The 13,268-nt window shown below is 39.6% G+C and overlaps 1 protein-coding gene across 1 annotated transcript in view; it reads right to left on the bottom strand.

Moving 5' to 3' along the window:
* Window positions 1–13,268, bottom strand: part of LOC116659264 (basic proline-rich protein-like) — a 32,808-nt gene that overhangs the window by 17,498 nt on the left and 2,042 nt on the right. The gene's annotated exons all lie outside the window — the stretch shown is intronic.

The following is a 13,268-nucleotide window of genomic DNA, read 5'->3' as shown; positions in this document are numbered from 1 at the left end:
AGGATACAAGTGGGTGTTACAAGAAAGTAAAGCAACCTCCATTTTTAAGTAGTTTTGCTCAAAATAGCAAGAAAGTATTCCAGCTCTAATGGTGAAAGTGGTCTGCCTATAGGCAAAAGGCTCTACAGTTTCACTTAAAAGTACTTAAAAAAAATGTTTATTTCTTATTTTCCCTCCAATTTGTTTAAAGAGTCTTAATACTACTACCAATGTAAACCAGATGGGACTGGAGCCTTCCCACCCTTCAGAGATTTAGGAAAACTTGATGCCAGCACCCATGTACTTTATGGACTGTGAGAGTCCAGATCCTGCTGTGAGATTTCTGTGAATCCTCCGAAGCTGTGGCCCTGCCTTAGGCAAAGATGGAACTTAGGATCACTCTCCTCACTGTTTTCACTGGATTCCATATCTGCCAAGCTCTCTGTGAGGTTAATAACCTTGCCAAGAATTTGTGGGGCTGCTGGATGGATGCATCTCACAGGGCACAGCTAATGTTCTACCATCTCAAAAGCTCCACCTCCACCCCCTGCCTCTCCAGCGCAGCCGACAAATCCCTCTCCTTGTTCAAGGCTGGACAGTTCTTTTTCACACTTAGGTCTCAGCTTCTAAGCAGGCTAACCGTGGAATTTTCCCAAGAGAAGTGGGTCTTATTCCTAAGAGAAAAGATCACACCCGTTGTTAGGAGGATAACAATTCTCCATTTCTTAAAGTAAGAAAGAGGAGTATTTGACACCTATCTGGGTAACAGAGCTCCGTCTGGCTGACACCACTGTCATCTCATTGATTGGAAAGGTTGTTTCAATATGATGCTGTCTGAAAGTCTCCCTTTCCCTCTCTTCTGTGTGGTCCCTTTGAAAGATGTGAGCTGTAGAAAGGGAAAAACCTTCCTAAATAAGCACTTGTATGAAAAAAATCATCTCTGACAATGGCTGTCTTTTAACTAATAGACTCCAGTCATACTAACTTCCTAAGCATTGTATTTATTATTATTGTTTGTTACCAAGTTTTTGAGGTCACTAGGTATTATTGTCTTTATTTAGAAAACAGGAGACCAAACATACAAAAAAATTTGTAATCAGGTACAAATGTAGAATTATATATTTCTTGGTGTCCTGGCATCATTTCCAAGGTAGTTTCAAGCCACAGACCATGAATTACTAGCTTTAAAGATCAGTTTTTATATACAAATGTCCTTAGTAAAACTCAGAGAAGCCAAAGTCAACATTTACCACCAAGCAATTCACAGTCCAACTCTGGTACTTGAATAACTCCTATTCAGGAAGTTATTCAGTGCCATCTGGGGGAGTTCTTGCAAAGAAGAATTTTGCAGAAGATGGTAAAGACAATTTAAGAGGGGAGGAAAGTTATTCAGGTATTCGTGAATATACATTTCTTTTATTTCTTTATGAACTTGCAAAAATTAAAATCAATGTAACAATGTTTTGGAGGGGGAAAACATTACTTGATTTTTGATTATTTTTTGAGTGACTCATATGTTCCAAGCACTATCTGAGTCACTGCAAGCACACAAAGTTGTGTAAGATAATGTCCCTGCCCCCAAAAAACGTGCAATAGGGAGGACACACTAGTGGGATGATGATGATGATGATGATGATGATGATGATGATGATGATGATGATGATGATGATAATAATAGCCAATCCTTATGGAGTACTTACTCTGTGATAGGCAGTAAGTGTGTCTTAGTTAATCCTTTACAAGCAGATGAGAAAAGACAGAGAAGAAATAATAATAGGTAATATTTATTGAGCACTAATACGTGCCAAGACACTTTTCTATGTGCTTTCTATACATAGGCTCATTAACTTTTATTAAAAAACTAGAAAGTACACAGTATTATTTTACAGGCTAATTTCAGCCCTTACAACAAGCTTGTTAATTAGGCCTTACTACTGTTCCTTTTTGCAGATGTAAACTGAGGTGTAGAGAAAATAAGTGATTAAATAACTTGGGCATGGTTACCTATCTAGTAAGTGGTGGGGTCAGAAATCAAAATCCTATCATCTGTGCATTTAATTTATATGAAGGCAACCATATGCACTGAGACCAAGAGAAGAATTTAAATGGAGAGGGAGGTTCCTCTTCTCATTCTACTCAGTTGTCACATGCTTTGGAGGGAGTGGAATGAAGAACTATCTTGCTCAGTTCCTGCAACTCTCATATTTGGCCAAGCTGAGGGTGATTTTAGCTTTGTAGTTGCCTATGGGGTCCCTCCCTGCAGGTCAATTCATTTCATCTTGTGGGCAACAGTGATGTCTTCTGATGCTGAAGGACAATGCCGTAGACCTAGGGAGAGCAATTGTTCTCTGAATTGGCACCTTCTTAAGAAATTTCTGGGGAGTTTTTAGACAATAACTTTTCTCCCCCTTGCTCGCTGAATTTGGAGCCTAACCTTTGTGAAACATGTAAGGCTACTGTATACAATGATATAAACTGAGGCCAAATATAGCATCATTGATAAAGTAAGAATCAAAAGCTATGGTGAGTCAAAGTGGGGCAAAAATTATACTTAGTTTGGGGGATGGAGGTTTGTTGGGAACTCAGGAAAAACTTCAAGGGAAGAGAGGACATTTGAGGCCGATCCTGAAAGATCGGTAGCTCTGACAGCCAGAGCAAGAGAAGGAGTTCATATAGGAGGAGAGTCCAGGGCGAAGGCAGAGGGGTGGGACAGTTCAGGGCAGGATCCTGAGCAGCCCGTTGTGGCTGGTGCCAGGACTCCATCAAGGAAGGTGGTGGGAACTAAGCCTGAAGAGATGGCAGTGGGTCATTGCACAGAGGCCTTTGTAGGGGAGGGAAAAGTTTTCCTCTGCCCTCTAAGGGTCCCTGGCTTGGTCTGAGAAGTAAACTGACAAAGACAGATTAAGAGAGGGAAAGTATACGTATTTGTTTAATATAAGTTTTATAGGACATGGGAGCTTTCATACAGAAATGAAGACCCAAAGAAAGTCAGATCTGTATGCTTTTACTTTAGGTTGGGTGGAGAGTGGACAGTTGTGGAGGAGTGTGATAGATTAAGGAATGGGAGGTAATTGTTGTAAACTGGGGGAAACCTAGCAAGGCCTCTTGGTGTCTTGGTACTTCTCTTGGTGTCCCTTTGTGTTTGGAGATAAGGATGCTCATTTTCTAGAGGTACAGAGAAGGCACCTCTCACAGGAGGGTTTTATGGAAGGAAAGAAGGGGTAGGTGAGAGGGAGTCAGAGTGACATTCTTGCTTCTGCTATTTAATCAAACTCCTTCAACTTAAAACACTCAATATGCCAAGGTAACACATTCCGCGGCAGTGTGTCCTGAACCCCATCACATTCAATGCTAAGTTGAGGACTTTGTACTCAGAGGTTCTGAGTAATGACATCATCGAAACTATGCCATAGGGAGCTTCATCTGGCAGGGGTGTGAAAAACCAAGTGGAATAGGGAACAGTACTAGGCATACCAGTTGCAGATCTAATGTAGTAATCTGGGAAAAATATGAGTCTTGTACGAGATACTTGGCTTGCAAAAGATAGGAACCAACTTGATGTAGCCTAAGCTGAAAAAAAGTATTTTACAACTGAACAGAAGTGATTCAGAGAAACTTGAAGCAAGTGGACAGCTGAGTTTCATGTTAATAAACCAAGTTCAGGGACTCTTACTTAAACTGACTGCTATAGAGAACCCGGAACAGGCCCCAGCAATATACTTTGCATGGTCAAGTGTTTTTGTAAAATTTGTTAAAGTAAGACATTGTAACCACAGTTGGTTAAGATCACTGTCTTTTCTACTCACTCATTCCTGGAGTCTGCACCAGCCATTACTGGCTATTTTTTCTCTAGGGAGAGACTTGGAATTGGGGAAAGTTGCCTCTGGCAAGCTTAAAGTTGTGGACTGCTTCAGTATTTTGCAACAGTTACATGTTTTATTTTCAGGTTCATATGTCAGATGAACCATCTCTAATCCTTAGATGGAGCATTTAAACACTGATGCCACCTTGGACTTCCCTTCAGGATCTCCATATAACAAGATAGCCTGTCCATTGTAAAACTATTCAAGCTTTGCAGCATGGGCATAATGACAAATTGAGGATTCTAAAACACATTTTTTGAAAATTCAGAAGAGAAACTCATATACAAACAAGATGTAAAATATTTATTCAAAAGGTTGATAAAGCTTGAATGTGCATTTTGGCTGTAATTTGAAAAAACATTTTGGAACATTCAAGGAAACAAATAACTAGATTCCTGATTTGAATAGATATGAAGGGTACCTTCTTATCAATTAAAATTTTATTTATTTGTTTATTTGTTTTTGAATACATGTTTTTTATTTAGATAAAAATTAAAGGACTATGAAATAAAAGTGATAAAGGTGATGGTCACATCAAAAATAGAAATTCAAGATCATAATTTCAGATCGTACCAAAGCAAACATTGAAAGGAAAAGATAAATTTGAAAATAAATGAGGAATCTCTGGATTATTTCATACCCAACTGATAAGGAGGAATGAATTAGAGGAACACACTGGCAAAAGATGTAAATATCTGGCTGATTTGGCATCAGTGACATCCAGAGATAACATAAGACTCATCATCATTACTCACTGAACATCAAATAGTAACTAATTAATGAGAGTTTTCTTTAAAAAATTATTTTTTTTAAATGAAGGTACTGGGAATTGACCAAGGACCTCGTGCATGCTAAGCATGCACTCTACCACTGGGCTACACCCACTCCCCTAACAAGTGTCTTCAAGTCAAATATCTAAGATTAGTCACTGTATAAGAAAACTGCAATGAGCTGAAATCTTATATCTATATGAAAGAAATGTGATAGAAGTTCCTGCAAATTGATAATTATCCTAAAACTTATAAGACATTATTGATAACAAATAGGAGGCTGATAGAAACTTTACTAAGTTATCAGGAATAAAAACCAAATTTTAATATTCTAAGGGAGGAAAAAATTATCTTTCTATTCTTTCCATAGAAAATAATATTGCAAAATCATCACATGAAGAAATGAGAGAGTATATAGCCAATGAATGTAGGAAAATTACTTTAGAGGCAAGTCAGGTAGTTGATTAATTAAAAATAGTATAGTATACTTTATTCGGGATTTTGTAATATTTGAGGTATTGATCAGTTTTTTAAAATCTGTCATTTTTTTGTGATTTATTTCCCATTTAAATAAGTATTTATATTCATACCTAATTTTGTATTCATAATTTTCTATTTTACAGAGGGTCCCCCAACTTATATAAGCATCAGGCCCTACAAAAGTTGGATTCACCGCCAGCCACTGGAATGGTGTGGATCCAGATGGCTACCAGGAACCCACACATTTCCTGCCTGCTGTTTGCTTCTCCTGGTGGCTGAGCCATAGCTGAAGGGCTTTCCTGGCTCTCAGTTTCTATATAGCTCTCTCACAGCTACCAGCATATACATACAAGGATGCACACAGAGTAAGAGACCGTAGGTGGCCTGTTGGTCCCAATTCCAAATTCCTGAAAGAACATATATGATAGGTCCAATTTAGGTGGGGTGTACCTTGCTGATAAATCAGTCAATGAGAGCCAATGAGAGCCAAAGAGAGCAAAGTCACATGGTACAAGCACGGCTACTGGGGGCAGGACCAGGGCCTGGTTGTCAAGAGAATGAGTCGGTTCACCAAGCTGCTCAAACCCCAAAGACCTCCCCTCGAGGTTGAACAATAAGGGTTCTGAACAGGAATGAAAGTTGATGAGAACAGAAGGAAAAGCTAGAGAGCCTCACAAGTGACAAGATTGGAATGGGGAGTAAAAGAAGAGTCTTAAGTGGGGGTGCACCCTTTATGGCCCAGTGAGCTGGCAGGAGTGATACTCAAGGTGAGGTCACAGGGAAGACTACCTTCTCCGAGTAGTGGCAGGTAAATCAGAAGCCCTTCCCAATCTGGAAGTTTGCTTTCTTGGGCTAATCTTTGGAGGCTTTGAGTTATATTTGGCTAAGTGAGGCCATATTCCTTTCAAAGCTCATTTGTTATCTGTGAGGACATTTTTAAAGGAACATTTTATCTCTTTGTAACACTTCAAGGTTTTTTCATATGCTACCTTCATAATACTATCATTTCTGATGGATGTCAACTTTATAAGTTCTAAAATTAAAAAAAAAAACAGTGTTTGTTACCTAGCATATGGCCTAAGGCTCTGACAAATATATGTATATTTCTTTTAATTTTTATTCTCTCTTATTCTCAAATCAGATCTTTTGAAATGTTTTTCCTGGAAGAATTAGAAACAACTAATATACCTACATAGAAAAAGACTCCTGCTTTCTTATCCCATTTTTTTTTTTCATCCCTTATACCATTTATTTACCTTATCCACAAAACTTACTTCTGGAAAACAGGATCCTGGCTAAGATGTTTTTGTGGGGAGAGGGTTCCACAAAGTCAACTGCATATATACCACACTCCTGTGAACTATTCATTAATCTCCTTTCAAGATATCCAGACCACCTAGAGAAAAACTACTGTTGCCATTTGAAAATTTTACCCTCAAAAAACTCTGCACTATCCATTTGGTCTGATAACCAGATGTACATCTTACTTCAATACAGATCTGTCCCTTGTTCTTCTCAGCGTGCTGTCATTTGAAAATTCAGTACTTCAAGGCCTGAGAAGCAGCGTTTACTGCCTTTGCCCTAGTATCTAAATCCTTTCTACTTCAAAAGTATTACATTAATGGTTGAAGGGCTCTTTGGGCTAATGGCAAATTAAAAATATTAAAGACAGGGAGGGGGGAGGGTACAGCTCAGTGGTAGAGTGCATGCTTAGCACGAACGAAGTCCTGAGTTCAATCCCCAGTGCCTTCATTAATAAATAAATAAATAAATCTAATTACTCCTCTCTCAAATAAAATAGTAAAAAAAAAAAAAAAATTAAAGGCTGAAAATTTCAATAGAACAATATAAAAATAATTACATTTTCCATCATAAAAGTGCTGCAAAAATACCAAAATTGGCTTACAATAAATGTAAACCATCTTATAAAAATATGCAGGACATCAAGAGAGAAAAACTGAAAAGCAAAATAATTAGAAGATATAGATATAGCTAGCTATAGATAAAATTATAAAGTAGGTAGTTGTCTACTTTGAGTCCAGAGTTTGCCTAACCAATTTTAGCTCTTTCCTGAGATTTGCCTTAGCTCCCTAATTTCCCTGCTCTCTCCCTGCCTCACTAGATTCCAGCCTGTCTCTGCCATTCTGTATCTGGCTTCCTGGCTCCAACCATCTCACTCCGGTCCCGCCCTCTCCTGCCCAGCCCTACCGAATCAATTAAAGGGATCCTGTTGTTGCTGAACTCCCTCCACTAGGCTAAATGGCATCAACACTTCCAAAGACTTTCCTCTTCTCCAGCTGCCACTTCAATGACCTCAAAAAGGAAGCTTATAAAAATAAGAAAACCTGGATTCCAATTCCAACTCTGCTAAGCTGCATTAACAAAAGTAAGTCACTTAATTTTTTAGGCCTCCATGTCCTCAATTGTAGGACAATTGGGTTAGAGTAAATATATATTATTTCTGGCAGATTGAAGAGACTAAAAGCTGGAGGTTGGGGACTCCAACCTCGACTCTTCTATCTGTTGAAGCTTACTTCTCTAGTTTGTACTGATCACAAAGGGACCTACTTTCTTCTCGGTCATCCTGGGTAATAATAGAATTAATCCTTGTTAACCTATTAATTTTCTTTCTCCGCTCAGGTAACCAAATAAGAATGCAGACTTTGTAAGTGGGCTGTAGAATTCTCTAGTAGAATATAAGCCACTTTTAGGCTTGTTGAATTGCTTTTTTTTTAATTTCGGGGGGTAGGGGAAGTAATTAGGTTTATTTATTTATTCATTTTTTTTTTAAATGAAGGTACTTGGGATTGAACCCAGGGCCTCATTGTGCATGCTAAGCACTCTACCATTGAGCTCTACCCCTCGCCTAAGCTTGCTGATTTGAGAACTGGGCTCCTTCATCTACCTCAAATCACAGGAGAGCACAAGACAGGGAGAAGCTGGCCTGACCACGCCTTCAGCCTTGGAGCCGACAATGAGGAGGAGCAGGAGGAAGCTGGGCGGAGTGCTGAGAGCATGGAGTCTGGAACCAGTCGGCTTGGTTTTCCTGCCTAGCTCCACTACTCACTTGCTGGTGGTCTTGGAAAAGTTGTTCTACCCCTTCAGTTGCCTCAGTTTCATACTCTGCAAAATGATAACAATACCTTCCTGACTGGGTTGGTATGAGGATGAAAAGGAAAGATTAAAAGAAAATACACATTCGATCAGCACTATTAAGATGATGCTAAAGTTCAAAAGCATTTTCTCGGTATGTAGGACTCTGACGACATATAAGTACAGATACTATCAATTACTATACCTATTCCTGGATTCTTGAATATTAATTTGAACCAAAGAACTATTTTTATTTCCCTCTCCCCTTAAAATTATGGGAGTTTCCAGCCTTTTATATTGATTTACAGTATTTTAACAATCTCAGCACTTTTCATTTATTCCATTTTTTTCTGTCTGGTATTCACATTTTAATTATGGTTCTGCGAACTTCTGTCCTCCATATTGATTGGCTTCTTATCCTGGCCTGAAATCTCTCTTTTTGCATAGCAGTCAGTGTCATCAGCAGATACGGAAAGTCTACTCAGACACAATGAGGCAGCAGGAAGAACAGCCACAGGCTGGAGTAGAGGGAATATGTTGGCAACCGGTGGAAAAGGGAGTGTCTGGAGAGACAGAGATAGGGAACGTGGCCAGAAATATTCAACCATCTGCAGCAGTGCCTGCTATGTTAGGCAGAACAGGGATACCAAACAAACAAGAGATGAGTAGGGCTGCAAGGTGGCAGCAGTGCCCTATGAAATTTGGGGAAAAGACAAGAGGCTGGTATCAAGGCTAAAACAGAAGGCAATAGTTTTCATCCTTGATGTTTGGACATGAACAGTTGAAACAAGGCTGCATTTTAGATGTACTAGTGGTCAAGAGCACATGCTCTGGAGAAGGATTCAATCCCCAACTCCACTGTCTACTGTGTAACTTTGAACAAGTGGCTTAACCTTTCATACCTTCAATATGAATTGTAGGATAGGATAATTATACAGACTCATAAGATTAACGAACACAAGTATCCAGCTGTATATTAATAGGGACAAATATTGTCATTACTACTGTTACTATTTACTATTACTAAAATACTGCCACCTACTCTGATTAGCTGCCCAGTAGAAAAAAATCCCAGAGAAGAAAACAAATAAATAATTAGAAAATCAAAGCCTTTGGTTTGCTTTTCTATTTAGGGTGATCCAGGAAATGAATGGAAAGAAAAATTTTTCTAATAACTCATTTTAACTTAGTATCATGGAAGAAATAGCTTAATGTCCTTGAAAACTAGCCAGCCCACAGATGTGGAAATTTATTTCAGATCTTTCTCCATGAAAGATATTTATCTTTGCATTTTAATTAACTACTGTAGCATTTATCCTGAATTTTATTAAGAAACCAATTTCAGAAACTGTAAAGATTAATCTTAAATCACTAATAAAATGTCTTCATGTACATTTCATTTGGACTCTTAATTTTACAATAAGGATAAGGAGGCAAAATCTGCTTACAAAAATTAGTTTTAACATTGAAAATATTAGAAATTCTAACTAGAATAAAGTGTAATCCATCTTCAACACTTCAAATATTTTCAAAAAGCAATAAAATGCTCTTTAAAAGTAATTCATTTATGGATGTTATTAATAAAACGCTTCCAACTAAAGCACTATTTTAAAGAGAAGGCTGATTTTTAAATATACCAAGAACTCAAGTTAGGAAATGACTTTAAGTATTTGTTTTCCTAGAAAATATTACATGGTAAAATTACACATGCAATTCATGAGGATTTGACTTCCCATCTTTATTAAAAACTTTATATGTTCTGCTTGTTTTACCTGACTGCACTTGATGGTACAAATTTCATTCTCAAAAATCATTTCATTGGATTCTGGACACTTAACATGTTCCTCCAAAATTATTTTGGTTTTCATCATTCTCTCAGGCAGGCCTCTTATAACTTGTTTAATATATAAGGTTTAAGAGTCTGATTCATAAAAGGCAAGATGGTACCTAAACAAAACTTGAGTTTGGGGACTGGGTTCCTTTGCAGACCCAGAGTATGGGAGAATGATAATTATCTTTGGAGAAGCCCAGAAAGGGGCCATGGTGGGGATGGATACAGCAGTTCACAAGTAAGGTAGGTTAATACCAACATATAACTGAACAATTGCCCAGAACCACTTATTCTTTAAAGAGAGGCAAAAAAGAGTGATTTTTCTGGCTGTTGTTACATAGTTGCTGGTAACCTGGGGTTTGCCCATCTGCAATGAGGGAATCCAACAAGTTTAAAGACTATGTTAGTCACTCAAAATTCACTGCTGTGGAAGGCCCTTGTGGTACCCAGCTTCCAGCATGGCCCCAGTGATCCTCATCAAGGTGATCACGTCCCTGTGTAGTGCCCTCCCACACTGAGTTAGTAGTGCCTTGTGTAACCAGTAGAATAGGGCCTAAGTGATGGTGTATGACTCCAGAGGCTGGTCACAAAAGGCAGCATGGCATTCCCTTTTTCTTACTAGGATTACTCACTTTGAAATGTTATAAGCTTTATTTAATCAACGGTAACTTAAAGTGTCCAAAGATTCACCCAAGAATGAGAATTTCCAGTTTGGGAGGGGAAAATGATTTACTGGCTACCACTCAGAGAATTTAGTCTTCTCTTGTGTTCCTCATGTTGACTGTCACTCCCACCCTTAAAGTGGGTCCAAAAGGGTCTTTCCCTCGCTTAACATTCTGGTATAAAAGTGGGGACAACCTCTTCCCTTGGTTAGCTTATCACAGTGAAGACAGGCTGACATTTAAAGAGAGACTTTCTTAGATAATTAGAGAAAACAAAGGGAAAATAAACAGAGAAAAGAAGTACAGAAAAGCATTCTACCTAGTCCACATATTATCTAATCTTTATATCTATTTACATGCATGTATATGTACATAAATGCACAGAAAAAAAGTCTTAAGCTTAATGCTAAACTATCATTTATCGTTATTTGTGTAACAGTGGAGGTATGGGATGGCTGGGTATTTGTGGAGTATGAGGGGTGGAAAGAAAAGTCGAGAAGGAAAGGAGACTTGGCTGTTTAAAAAGTATTTTGTATTATTTGAAAATTGATGAGAATATATTAATGAATCACTTGTGTAATTAAAAAATTAACTGTGTAATATGAAAAAACAGGAGCAAAAGCAATCTAGTTACTACATAAAGATCTCCTATTCTGTGATCATTATAGGACTACTGGCCACATCAGCCCTTTCCTACTGAAGCTGAGGTCTTTAGAATGCTTTGCTACAAACTTTTTGAGTTTCTTACTTTATCAGCTTCCATAAGGGATGTCTTTCCAAGACCACTACCAAAGAGTTGCCTGAGAGACATGCTTGGCACCTTCAAGGCCAAAACACAGTGCTTAAAACAATTCTTTTTTTTCTTTGCAGATCACTGGCTTTAAGCTGCTAGAGATGCTTCAGACCCACTCCATGTCTCTCATTCTGCCAGCAGACTACTCAGGCGCGTTCTTCACATTGTGAAAGTGTGAGAGAGGCAAGCAGCAACATGTGATAGCTCCTAAGGTCAGGCTCAGAACTGTCACACTGTTACCCATACTCCTTTGGCCAAAAGCAAGTGGGATGATCTAAGTCCAACATCAGTGGAATGGAGAAACATTGTCTCTAATGAGAAGAACTACAAGGCCACATTTCAAAGGGCCTCCACAGAGCAGTGAAAAATTGGGAACACTAATGTTATTTACCACTGGGACTTTCTACCTGGGACTTTCCAGCTTACTTTCAACTGACAGTAGTGGAGGTGTATTTCCTCTCGTGGTAGCTGAACAGGAATGATTTGACCCAGCAGATGAGATCTGTTCCTAACAATACAAATCAAATGTTGCTGTATGCTCCTTAATATGCCATGTTATTGTCACCGAGATGCAGCCGTACTGATTAATTCATTACAAATATCAAAGTGGGTAATGGTTCCCTTAAGTGATAGGTTATTTTACAGGAAATAGGGGATTAGAAATACTGCTCCAGAAAGGATGCTGTTTGCAGTATCCTGTTTAATGTGTAATGTTTGAATATTACATAAATTCTTTAGTCCAAAAGAATGCCAAGAACCGCCATGTTTTAGATCTCGGGAATCCATGAAACTTGGGAAGAGTTCAGAGGATCTTAGACTAACCCTATTTACTATCCAGATTTCCCCTATGTTTAAAAGTAAAAATCTCTTAAGAAGTCCCCAGAAGAGAGGAAAGAATCCCTCCCCTCCCCTCCTCTCCTTCCTACCCCCGTAAATAAACAGGCATTAATAGCTTAAAAAAAAAGAATGAAAAGATTTAAGTTCTTCGGTTCTTCAGAGTAGGGCCTCCCCCTGGTTCTCTGACATTTGAGCCCTACTCTAGGGTTATTTCCATGGTTTCCACGTTACTTTCAAGAACAGCCACCACTTGTATTCCTCAGGGTTTCTTCTTCGCTCAGGACTGGTTGTGGAGCCGCAAAAAGAGTAGTCTGGAGCCCGGAAACCAACCTGGGGAATACTGCACCAGGTCCACCGGAGTGCGGCTGCAGAAGCCCGAGAGGGGAGCAGAATCGGCCCCCACGCACACTGGGACAGTTACTGCTCTTTGTTAAACAAATACAAGAATATGCGGCGGCGGCGGAGAAGGGTGGTAGTGGGGGAATAGATGGAGGCGTTTGTATTCATAACTGCGTAAGAAAGATCATTAACAAGGCGCTCCAAACGCAGGACAACCCAGGACACCGTGTCATCGGCTTTTGTGCACTTGAAGGCGGCTAAGTGCCCTGCTCAGAGGTTCCCCTTTGTGTGAAAGTAGGGAAACCAGAAGCGTGCAGCTACTGCTGCGTTTTCATTTTCGAATTCGCAGGCACTTGGACTAAAATACTCCCGCACCAACACACTCCCGCATTCTCACACCGACATTCCTCGGACTTCAGTTACTTCTTCGTCCGTCGACGACCGAGCGAGGGGTGACAATGGCTCAATGCGGGGGCCCGCAGCTCTGGGGGCAGCGCCAAGGGGCCGCCCGCCGCGCTCCGCAGCTGCGCGCTGAGCCCCACCGTCGGCCCGTCAGCAAACGCGGGCACCAACCGCCGCGCAGCCCGGCCGTTGGGCGGGTGGTAATTTCTGGGAATGGGG

The sequence above is a fragment of the Camelus ferus genome, chromosome 2, assembly GCF_009834535.1.
Source record: "Camelus ferus isolate YT-003-E chromosome 2, BCGSAC_Cfer_1.0, whole genome shotgun sequence".
Taxonomy (NCBI): domain Eukaryota; kingdom Metazoa; phylum Chordata; class Mammalia; order Artiodactyla; family Camelidae; genus Camelus; species Camelus ferus.
Note: the sequence above shows the minus strand (reverse complement) of the source record. Positions and strands in the feature narration are given on the sequence as shown.